This window comes from Eumetopias jubatus, unplaced genomic scaffold (genome assembly GCF_037043125.1).
Source record: "Eumetopias jubatus isolate StellerSeaLion01/CBP00866 unplaced genomic scaffold, mEumJub1_p1.0 scaffold_4, whole genome shotgun sequence".
Taxonomy (NCBI): domain Eukaryota; kingdom Metazoa; phylum Chordata; class Mammalia; order Carnivora; family Otariidae; genus Eumetopias; species Eumetopias jubatus.
In genome coordinates, this window is record NW_028274810.1 from 110,763,087 (window position 1) to 110,775,741 (window position 12,655).

The window sequence follows — 12,655 nt, forward strand, 5'->3', positions numbered from 1 at the left end:
AAAAAGCCTGGGACTAGACAGAGGCAGGTGATACCATCGAACATACTTAAAGCCCCTGAGCTGTGTCGGCTTTAGACCAGTAGCTTTCACGCTACGTGTATTAGTGGGTGAACTGTGAGTTATGTGTGTTGCTATGCGTGTATTTTACCTCAATAAAAAAAGGAGACAAAGTGGGGATCAGTGCTAATTATTCTTGGAGCCCCGTAGTCATTCGTTAGGGAACTGGTTGAGGTCTGGAGGCCCGAGCATGCCCAGTGTCCGTGGCCAGGCCACGGGGGAGCCTCGTGATGGAGCTCTCCCCTCTCGTCCTCTGGATGAAGCTGTTGGCAGAGACTTACCGGTCAGACCTGCAGAGACGGCCCATTATTTTCACACCCAGGGAATTACTGACCAGGCACAAGTGGCCTTTTTATATCTTGTTTGAAAGACATCAGTCATGTTCCCTTTCAGCAGTGAGACAAAAGTGGATTTAAAGCCTGCCTCTGTCTGGCGTGGCTCCTGTGTTTCCTGACACGGTCTCAAGGTCACCAGGCCGTGTCGCAGAGCCGTGGAGAGCCGTGGTCTCTGAGCTGGAAAGGCCCCCCTCACCCCGTGTACCCCAACTCACCAGGCAGCTCGGAGGGCTCAGCATGGCCAGTTTCTAGAGGCCCCACTTCCATAGATGTTTCTCTCGGTGAGGAACAAAGGCCTCTCACTGATCCCAAGTCCCCGCGGGTGCCTGGGCCTGAGCTCAGGAGAAGGACCACAGCCAGGCCGGGCCCATGAGCCCTCTGGGGTCCAGATTCCAGGTGTTGGCTCCCGGGACCCTCTGAATTGAGGGAGGTGTGACCTGGATTGGGCCCCTCTGTCCCCAACATGCACCAAGGGACAGAGTGGCCTTGAGGGAGAAGGAAAAACAAAGACATTGATAAAGTAAATGGCCACGTTTTTCAAACAGATGCAAGCAGTTCTCTTCTTTTGCTGGCTCAGGACTCAGCCTGGTTGGCATGGCATTAGGTGGGCCCCGGACGTGAACGCTGGTGATTCTGTGCGATCCAACGGGACTGTTGTCTGGGACTATCGCATTTCTCAACACCCAGCCGATAAAGTGGATGGGCATCGATCAATGAGGTAGTTAAAACCCACTTTGTTAAATCATTTCAAGAAATGCTCTAATTTGGGTCAATCAAGCCTCATCTTATTTCATCTTATCAAATGTTTGGTGTTTCTGCCTCAGTAGCCAAAGATAAGTATGGCAGGTGAGCTCCCGAGTGACTGTTTTTAAGCTGTGTATCCTGCCCCTTCCTCTGAATTCATAAGCAAATCCAAAATGGAATGGAATTGTTTCTGATATATATGCTTGGCTTTCATTGAATCAATCTCCAAAGCCATAAACACACAGCGGTGCCCACGCTCACTTGTGTTTCCCCACAGGAACGCCGTGCCTTGCTTCTGGGCCCCTCAGACTCCCTGCCCTGTAAGGGACTTCCCTGTCTAGCGACATGTCACACCTGGTATAAGTGAAGCCACGTTAAAGAACATAGTGCTTTATTTTCTTTCTCTTGTAAGATAGTACGAACTAGATGCATTAATTATATTAGACTTTTATCCAGGGGCGCCTGGGTGGCTCAGTCAGTGAAGCGTCTGCCTTCGGCTCAGGTCATGATCTCAGGGTCCTGGGATTGAGCCCCGCGTCGGGCTCCCTGCTCCGCGGGAAGCCTGTGTCTCCCTCTGCCCGCCACTCCCCCCCATCCGTGCTCTCTCTCTCTCTCCCTCTCTCTCTCTCTGTCAAATAAATAAATAACCTTTAAAAAATAGATATATATTAGACTTTAATCTTTACTGAATGTAATCTTGACTGTTTTTAGTGTTCTGTCATACAAAATGCATCCCCTAATATAGTTCTACAATATTCCTGGAAATGCAGACTAGCGTCCGCGGTGCAAAATAAAGTCACCTTCTGACAGAAAGCGTGTCTATTTGGCTGACATGGGGGCGCTGGCTCTGCAAGTCAGATTATACGCACGTTTTTCCCATAAATTGAATAAACTAAATGTGCAGCTCTAAGAGTTTGACACACATTTAAAAGAAGTAGTTTTTTGGGGCGCCTGGGTGGCTCAGCCGTTAAGCATCTGCCTTCGGCTCAGGTCATGGTCCCGGGGTCCTGGGGCATCGAGCCCCGCATCGGGCTCCCTGCTCAGCAGGGAGCCTGCTTCTCCCTCTCCCACTCCCCCTGCTTGTGTTCTCTCTCTCGCTGTCTCTCTCTCTGGCTGTGTCTCTCTCTGTCAAAGAAATAAAATCTTTAAAAAATAAAAATGAATAAAAGAAGTAGTTTTTTAAAACACTTTACTGGCAAAGGTATAAAGGAAGGAACGATATCGTTTGTCCCCTAGACCTCTCTGGATACATTGGGTGGAAGCGGGCACCTCTCAGGGAAAGAATACAGAGCACCATCAGTGCTGGTGCTCTATAATCAGTCTCGACGTTGCTAGCGGGAGTCCATCCAATTTTATTCTTTGTGTTTCAAGATATTTTCCTTTTGGGTCCTCTAACTCGTTTGCAGTTACATATATAAATTTGAGAACCGGCTTGTCAATTTGCTTTTTTAAAAAAGCCCCTTGGGATTTTCATTCAGTCGCTTTTGCTGGGTAACAATGCTAAGTGATTTCACTGCACACCTGTACCCCCCACTGCACTTGGCCGGGAGGCTCCCTGTCCACGCGGGGCCAGGTCGAGTGGGCAGCGTCCCTCTGGGTGACCCGGGTGGACCGTGGGAGAGGCCACGCCTGCGACTGAACCACACAACCACGCCGAAGTCTCTTGGGGCAGCTCTGCTAACATCCTAGTGGCCTAAGCAGGTCACACGCTTGAGCCAGCGTCGATGGAGTGAGAAATGACCATTCCCCGGGGAGAGGGGCGGGAGCGATGACTTGGGGACAGTAATGTAGCCTGCCACACCTTTCTTGCAGACACGCAGACCTGACTGGGGCCATGGAAGGTCCTTTTGAAAGCCAAGTGATTTCCCACACTTGGCTTTCTTCACCCTGAATGTGCAGCTAATTACATGGTCCGCTGTAGATCATCACTCGTGGTTGTTGGCAGGAGATCATGGCGAGATGTCTGGCACACAGCTTGGAAGGGGCTCAGAGAACCCCACGGCTACGCAGAATTTCCGCTCTACTATTTATATGAGCACAGCGCTCAGCCCTGACAACTACAGAAATGGGAAGTGAGACTAGAACAGTCGCAATCCAGTAATGAGTCATTCCCGGAACTGTGAAATCATAGAGGAAACCCCATCCTTTTCTTTACGAGAAGCGTTTCCAACAAAATTGTACTTTTCGTGGCTAATAATGAGTATTCCAAGGTTGTAATATAGTTGAGTTTTGATCAGTTGTGAACTGGTAATGGTAAGGATAAATAAATCCAGGAGAGTTTTTCTAACACTTAAAGGCTTACAGGAAATAAAACAAAATTTAAATTTCGATGTATAGATACATTTTTGTTGTAGAGAAGCCCGTAGAGTGAGCAGTAAGATTTTCAGATGTAAAGATGTTACCTTAGGATAAATATCCGTGGAAGAATTGAAATGGAAATATGAGTTCTAAGAATAACAGATCAAGTATCTAAATATTAAAAGAAGAGCTTGATCAGGTACTGCTTTTTAATGGATCATGTTGGATCAAATCAATGTGGTATTTATATTCCATCTGGTTACATTTTAAAAAGTGATATGACAGCTTTATTTTTAAGTGTCAATATTTACAATATGCCAGGGCGCCTGGGTGGCTCAGTTGGTTAAGCGACTGCCTTCGGCTCAGGTCATGATCCTGGGGTCCCGGGATCGAGTCCCGCATCGGGCTCCCTGCTCGGCGGGGAGTCTGCTTCTCCCTCGGACCCTCCCCCCTCTCGTGTGCTCTCTCTCTCTATCTCATTCTCTCTCTCAAATAAATAAATAAAGTCTTAAAGAAAATATTTACAATATGCCAGAAATTGAATTCTTTGTAACTATTTAAACTTAGGAAATACTTTACGTGTCAACTTAGTGTGTGAGGGGGGATACAAAATATTTAAAATTATTGGGCGCCTGGGTGGCTCGGTTGGTTGGGCGACTGCCTTCGGCTCGGGTCATGATCCTGGAGTCCCGGGATCGAGTCCCGCATCGGGCTCCCTGCTCGGCGGGGAATCTGCTTCTCCCTCTGACCCTCTTCCCTCTCGTGCTCTCTGTCTCTCATTCTCTCTCTCAAATAAATAAATAAATAAAATCTTTAAAAATAAATAAATAAATAAATAAATAAATAAATAAATAAATAAATAAAATTATTTTAGGGAGTATGTGAGCAAAACTGGAGATTGTGGGCAGCAAGTGCACCCGTGGGCCTTACAGTCAGAAGAAACTGAGACCCTAGCTACAGACCGCGGCTGGGGCAATCCCGCTGCTCCTGTCCGGCGGTGGCCGCCATCCCGTTTAGACCACACTGCTCCGGTTCAAAGCCTGGCCGTGTGGCTCCCCTGCCTCAGCTCCACGTCGGCCGCGCCCTGAGGACTGAACGAACAGGTGCGTGCACGGGGCTGAGATCGGGGGTTTGGGCCAGAAGGAGCGCACTGCGCTAGCGTTTATTATCTTGACGGAAATCCTTTCCGAATAGGGAGTGCACGCCCCCGTGGGATGGAAGAAAGTTGTTCCTCTCGTGGAGCCACACTCAATTCTGCTTTTTCAAGAAACGCAGAGCAAGACTCTTCCCTTTGCCAGGGGAGGGCGGCGGAAGAGGTCTGAAGCAGCCTTTCCCCACCCCGCCCCCCGAGCCATGCACGCTGTCCCCGGCTGTGACCTCACGGTCTCCAGATGTGCCCCAGTTCTGGCGGCCCTCCTCCGTGTGGGGCTGTGCAGAAACAAGGCTTTGAAACAGGGGACTTTGGTGAGTATGGGGCCACCACTTACAGAGTACCCGCCGCAGGAGCGAGCCCTATGTCCCCTCACTACCGACCACATCCGGCCCCTAATCCCGGCAGGGGTGGAGCACGCAGGACCAATCCCAGAGCTGTGTGACCGGACCCCCTGTCTCGTCAGAGAAAGGAGGCCATGGAGCTTCCCCGAGATGACGTGTAGGGGACAGGAACCCAGCGCCACTGAAACGCTCCTTATTCTTCCCACCGCACTTGTCAGTACGCTTCCCTTGGTGCCGCTCAGAGTGGAGGCGATGTTCTAGATGTGCGCCGACCAAGAAGAGCACGTTGTTGCAGGGCTTCCTCCAGTGTGAACAGCTAGATTTCCACACCTTACTTCTGGGTTAGCTTTTCCTCAGCCGTAGGCTCAGGGCATCTTGAGGACAAGCGGGGAAGTGGGGCGGGTCGGCCCGACACTGAGGTGGGGAGGGGGCCGGGGACCTTTCCCAAGGAGGCAGGCCCCACCAGGGCGTGTCTTCGCCCCCATAAGCAGCGGGACGCAGGAGAAGTTTGGACAAGCAGCGACAGGGTCAAACAGGCCTCGGGAAGTGTGGGGGATGGACTGCAGAGGTGGGGTGACAGGGTAGGAGGGGACTGCAGCAGGTGGGGCCAGAGGCGGTGGGGGGAGGGGTGGGGGAGCCAAGGTGATTAGGAGGAGGGATCAGCCCCCACGCCGATGGGCTGGGAGGGGGCAGAGAAGGAACTTCAAATATGAAACATGCGACGATGCCCCCGCAAGCTCGGCATGGGTCTAAATCTCCTCTTCTTGTCCTTCAAGAGCCCCTGGTCCGATGGGACCGTGAAGGTGGGGTCTCCTGGGCACTTTAACATCCATGGCTCCAGCCGCTGATGAGGTGAGCGCCCTCTGTGCCCCTTTCCTGTCCTTTTGTGTGTCTTTTTGAAGTGTCTGAGTGTTTTGCCAATTTTCTGTTGAATTGTGTTTCTTTAAAAATGTCGAAACTAGAGTCCGGATAGGGTCTTTTGCCTGTGGTTGGATGTGTATGGTGCAATTTCTCCTCGCACTGTGTGGGCTTTTCCACTCTCTAGGATGCTGGTCTCTGATGTTTTGTTATGGAAATTTTCAAATATGTGCAACCAGGGGGAGAAGAGGGTACTGACCCCCTACCCCCACCCCTTGCCCATCACCTGCCTTCTCCCGTCCCTATTCCCCTACTGGGTTTACTCTGAAGCAAAATCCAGCAACTGCACCTTCTTGCTTAGGAGTGTTTCAGTTAATGCTCTAGAAATGGCTCCTTTTTTAGTGACATAATCAAAACACCATTATCACAGCTAGAATTGTTAATAATTATTTCTCAATATCACCAAATAGCCTATCAGAATTCAAATTTTCCTAATAATCCCATGATTTTTTTTCTGGTTTTTTAAAAAAAAACCAGGTTCCCCAAGTGGGTACGCTCATGACGCCTCTTGATGAACAGTTTGATTTCATGAAGTCCAATTGTTCATTACTTTCCTTCAGGGTAGTGTTCTTTTTTCTCATTTAGGAAATCTTTTCTTACCTCAAGGTCATGAAAACCGTCCCCTGCATTGCCTTGTAAAATTCTTATTGTTTTGCCTTTCACATTTCATCTACAATCCACCCCAAACTGGGTTTTAATGCACTTCCCGCATATGGATACCCCATATGGGTCCTAGGACCATTGGTCAAAAAAGCCCGTCCTTCCTCCCACTGCTCTGAGGGGCCAGTTTCTTCCCAAGTCAAGTCTCCACATCCACGTGGTCACTTTCTGACCTCTTGCTTGTCTGCCCTTGGCCTTGGCCTATGGATATAGCAATGTCATTCTGTTTTAATTACTATGGCTTCATAATAAGTCCTGACATCTGACCGAACTAGTCCTACCATTTGGTTCTTCTTTCTCAAGAGTGACTTGGCTGTTTTGCCCTTTGCGTGTCCACATAAACTGTCAAATAAGCTTGTCCAGTCCTCCACCCCCCCCTTCCCTCCCACAGCAGCAACAACAAAAAAACCTATTGGAATTAAGTTGAATCTAGAGGGAGAGGTCAATTTGGCCAATGTAAAGTGGCGTCTTTATATTATGGAGTCCCAATCCAGGAATGTGCTATCTTTACCCATTTATTTAGGTCTTATTATTAAATTTCTCAGTAATGTTTGGGGCCCCTGGGGGGCTCAGTCAGTTGAGCGTCTGACTCTTGGTTTCAGCTCAGGTATGATCTCAGGGTTGTAAGATCGAGCCCTGCATCAGTCTCCGCACTCAGTAGGGAGTCTGCTTGAGATTCTCTCCCTTTCCCTCTGCTCTTCCCGCTAATGCTTTCTCACTCTCTCTCTCTCTCAAATGAATAAATACATCTTTAAAAAAATTTCTCAACAATGTTTTATAAGATGTCTGTGTAGAAGTTTTGCACATTTTTTTAGACGTGTTCCTAGATTTTTGATGTTCCTTTTTGTTTAAATTTAACTAATTGGGCGCCTGGGTGGCTCAGTCGGTTACGCATCTGCCTTCGGCTCAGGTCATGATCCCGGGGTTCTGGGATTGAGTCCCGCATCGGGCTCCCCCTGCTCTGCTGGGAGCCTGCTTCTCCCTCTCCCACTCCCTCTGCTTGCCACTCCCCCTGCTTGTGCTCTCTCTCTCTCTCTCTCTCTGTCATATAAATAAAATCTTAAAAAACAAGTAAATAAATTTAACTTTTAATTGTCACTAGTACATAGAATTATGGTTAATTTTAAAATATTGATCTTAAAGCCAAAAACCTTGCTAAATGATATTTTATCAGTGGCTTATTTCAAAGAACTGTCATACTAGGTGATGAGAATGACAGTATAAAGGAATTGTTGCGGAGAGTTAATACTTACTTACGTTATTATATGTTTTACTCCTTTGATAGTATAATGTTTACCAAATGGTTTCTCCCTCTATGAAAAATAACTTATATTGACCTCTTTGGCTCCAGGAAATGCTACAAGTTGTATACACCACATCAGTAGTCACCCCCAGGAACTTTGAAGAATATGCATTAGGATGAGTTTGTAACTCTTGGCCTTGAAGTGTAACAAGTCTTGCAGGCACGTGGCAGGTGCTCTTGAGGGTAGTGCTCACACCATGCTCCAGAAATTTGGGCTGTCCCCAGGTTTGGACAGAGGGAGGCAGGGGCAGCCACACCTCCCAGGTGAGGTCCACGGTCCTTCCAAGAACTGGGTTCCGAGTTAAATTTGAGGGGTGTTAGATAAGTGTGCCAGATTGAAAGGTGGAGAAAAACACCCAAGTAAAAACCCAGCGCCTTGAGAGGACACGGTTCATAGAACCAAAAAAGCTTATTCCTTGTCTGGAGTAGCAGAAGGGGTAGACAGTATTCAGACAAGGTCCCCAGATAAGGGAAGGGGGCGAGCGGGGGGGCCAGGCCATCAGCCCAGGGGAGGAGGGTTGTAGCAGATTTGGAAGAGGTTGCTGTCACCATGTGGTCACCTCTGTGGCCTTTCTGACTGCTCCCCTCCAGGCTCTGTGGGAGTGGGATGGAGCTCTGTAGGGGGGACAGGCGTCTGGATGGCTCCAGGTCCACCACCAACCCTTTCTGCCGTTCAGCAAGCCCATGGTCAGATGATGAGGCTCTGTCTTCGGGGCTGATGCAGTTACCCCACTAATCAAGGTAGCGGTCTCAGGAGAACCACCTGTGTGAAGTGGCCGCCCCACCCTGTGGGCTGCTCTCCGAAGGACTGCGCCAAACGTGACCTTAGTGAGCCGGCCATTCGGCTGCTAACTTCTGTTTTCCAGCTCGCTGCTTGTCAGACGCGCATCCGCTCACTGTCTGTGGCTAATCCCATGAGGCGTCCAAAGTGTAAATTTGAGTATTGCAATGACGGATGAAGGAGACAAACAAACAAGGTGGGGTCTTCCCAGCGCACATCTGTTACTGGTATTTCTTCTGACAGTCCCTCCCCCGAGGTGGGGATCAGACCATCTATGTTAGCAGGGAGCTTAACAGGAAACGTGGGAGACCCAGGAGCTGGTGTTGAGTGACAGCCTTCAGGGGCGAACTTGAAGGTGAATCTCCTCCATCACACGGCCTCTGGGGGAAGCGACCTTAGTTACGGAGGTGGGATTGTGTTGTCACTCCCTGGAATACAGTTTCACGTGTCCTGTGCACCTGCTTTCAGAGGTTTCAGCCTGGGAGCTGACTTCCCCAGGAAGGAGAAGAGACATTTCTTGCAAGGTGTGGCATTAATCTAATAATTCTGTCTCGATGTGTGTGTGTTGTGGGGGGGAGGCAGGAGTGTTGCTAGCACACTGGAGTGTCTTTTTTTTTTTTTAATTAACGTATTTACTTTGAGATAATTGTAGACTCACAATTACATAGAAATAGCATGAAGAGATCCCAGGCACCCTTTATCCAGCTTCCCCAATGATAATACCTTGCAAAACTAGAGTACAATATTACAACCAGCATATTAACATCGATAGAGTCAAGATACAAACTTCTCTACCACGGTGAGGACTTTCACAGCCACAGTCTCTTCCCTCCCTCCGCCACCTTCTTAGCCTCTCCAAACCACTAATCTGTTCTCCGCTTCTATAATTTTGTCATTTCAAGGATGGCATATAAATGGAATCATGTAATAGGTAACCTTTTGGAATGGGCTTTTTCCCACTCTGCATACTTCTCTTGAGAGTCATGCTAGTGGTTGTGTGCATCAATAGTTTGTTCTGTTTGACTGGTGAGGAATGTTCCATGTGTGCATGGGCCACAGTTTAATTCACCAATTAAGAGACATTTGGGTTGTTTCCGAGTTTGGGTTATACAAATAAAGCTGCTATAAATATTCATGTAGAGGTTTATATGTAAACACGAGGTGCCATTTGTCTGGGAGAAATACCCAGGAGCACGATTGCTGGGCGGAAAAGGTGGTTGGATGTTTAGTGTTTTGAGAAACTGCGAGAAACTCTTTTCCCTGGAGGCTGTACCACTGGACATTTGCACGGCAAAGTGGGAGTGATCCAGTTTCTCCGTAGTCTCCTGGGCTTGGTGGTTGTCACTGTTTAACGTTAGCCTCTGTGATGGGTTGTACTGACATCGTATTGTGCTTCGAATGTGCATCTCTCTAATGGGCAGTGGTGGCCCGTTTGCAGTTAAGATCTCCTCTTCAGCGCATACCTCTCCCTGTCTTTTGCCCATACTCAGAATGGATTGTTTGCTTTTTTTTTTTTTTAAGATTTTTAAAATTTATTTATTTGGGGGGGGAGGGGCAGAGGCAGAAGCAGAGGGAGAGAATCTCAAGCAGACTCCCTGCTGAGTGGGGGGCCCAAGGTGGGGCTCAACCCTACCATGACGAGAGCATAGTGTGAGCCCAAACCAAGAGTAGGACGCCTAGCTGACTGCTCCCAGGCGCGCCGATTGTTCGCTTTTATTTCCTGTTGAATTTTCAGAGTTTTTTTAATATAGTTTAGAGTCTAGCTTTTTGTCAGATAGTCAGGGTGCAAACATTTTCTCCCACTCTAAGCTGGTCTAGTCCTCTGACCGTGTTAACGGGTCCTCTCACAGAGCAAAAATGTTTTAATTTTGATGAAGTCCAATGTATCTTTTTCCCTTCATGGATTGTGCCTTTGGTGTCCAGTCTAGGAATTGTTTGCCTCGCCTTAGATTCCCCCAAATTTTCTTTTTTTAAGTTTTATGTTTGCATATTTTTATTTTTATTTTTTTATTATTTTTTTAATGTTTGCATTTAAATCCGTCATCCATTTTGAGTTAATTTTTCAGGGTCTGAATGTTAGCAGCATCTTGGCTGCTTTTCCTTATTAGAGGGAGGAGCAGGTCCGAGGGAAGTATGTCTCCTGGGCATACATAAGCTGCCGCCGGGCTTGACGCCTGTGTTCCCAGACAGGATGCCCTCTGCAGCACGGCTGTGTCAGTGGCCCCTGGGCTGGTGCAAGGAGGTGGCCCCAGCTGCCTGTGTGTTCAGGATTCTTGACTTAGCCTCTGTTGGGTGCACAAAATGACAACGTGACTTATGTATTCAAACTAAGTGGTTTCCATTTATTTATTTATTTTTAAAGGTTTTATTTATTTGACAGAGAGAGACACAGCGAGAGAGGGAACCCAAGCAGGGGGAGTGGGAGAGGGAGAAGCAGACTCCCCACTGAGCAGGGAGCCCGATGCGGGGCTCGATCCCAGGACCACGGGATCATGACCTGAGCCAAAGGCAGATGCTTAACCATCTGAGCCACCCAGGCGCCCCATAAGTGGTTTCCATTTAATGTTAATGCTGGGTTCAGGGTGCAGAAATTGCTTAGATGTGAATTTTGTTCCTACTATGATAGAAGTATTTGTCAACTCAGAAGCACACCCTTGGGTCCTTAATTCAGAAGAACAGCCAGCAGTTCTGTCCAAAGAACCTTACAAGGGGTACAGCTGGAGGGGATCATGGAAAGAGCTCTACTTCAGTGTTTCCCAAAGTGTGCTCCATGGAACACAGAGGTACCCTGTGACAAAAGAGTTCTGTGGCCCAGTGGGTGTGGGGCTGCATACCTCTGTTCCCCTCCTTCCTCTTTGTAGAATCATGATTCTTAACACTTTGTCAAAGGTTTTGAGGAGGCTTGCAATCGATAAATCTGTTTAGTGTTAACTCAGTGCTCCCCATTTATTTGACCTCCTAAACCCGCTGTATCACACGCAGGACATGTTTTTGGAACTGATTTATTCCAGTGTCTATCTTTTAGACTTGGAGAAACGAAGGGCCCCCAATGTTGAGGGCTTCAGGGGCCCGACGCCCACAGGAGCGCAGCGCGTGATTTCCGCTCACCTCCCCCTGCCTCTCCTGCAGCCACCTGACCGGGGTCCGTGGCTCTGGCCCGGGTGCGAGTCTTGCAGTCGTACCGCCGCACGGGGAGCCCCAAACACGGAGCAGTGAATTGTACGGGCAGAAAGATCGGGCACCAGAAGACCCCTGAGTCGGCCCTACGTGGCCAATGCCAAGTGCTGGGCGAGGACCAGGAGGAGCAGAGCATCGAGGGGACGGGGCGGGGTGCTCTAGAGACATTCCGCAGCAAGCGTTGGGGGGACTCAGTGAAATGTGTCAAGTATTCACGGAAGGCGGGAGAGGAAGGCAGCAGGGCGTGGGGCTTTCTGCTGGAGCATGGACCCGCTGGCCCTGCTGGGGAGCCCGGGAAGAAGAGCAGGCTGGGAGGAGGGGAGAGGAGATGCACTTGGTTTGGGGGTGCGGGACCGGAGCCCGTGGGGGGCGGGGCGCCGCAGGAAGGGGCGGGAGGAGGGGGAGGGCTGCGGGCGGCCGGGCTGCTCTGGGAAGAGAGCCGCGGAGCAGCGCCCCGAGTCTCGGCGGCGGCGGGGAGGGCGAGCCCCAGTCCCGAGACGGCGCTCCTCGCCGGCAGGGGGCGCGTGTGCTGTCCCCGCGGCGTCGCGACACAATGAAGCGTCTGGGAGACATTATGTTGCCTGACCTTCTGCACAGGAACCCTTGCAACAAAGTTACTCCAGGCGAGCGCGCGCTGCGAGGAGCGGCAGGCGGGGCTGCGGGCCGCGCGGCTCCGGGGCCTGGGGGCGGGCGACGAGGCTGCAGGTGACAGCAGCCTAGCCTACGGCAGGGAGGCCCCCGGCCGGCGATTGCGGCGAGAGACAACCGGCTGGGGGTGTGAGGGAGAAGAGGCAGAACCAGAGCGGGCACTGGGGGACGTGCTAGTTCACCAGCAAGAGAGAGAGAACACTCAGCGTGGGAACGAGTGAGCACAGAGGGAGGGGGAGA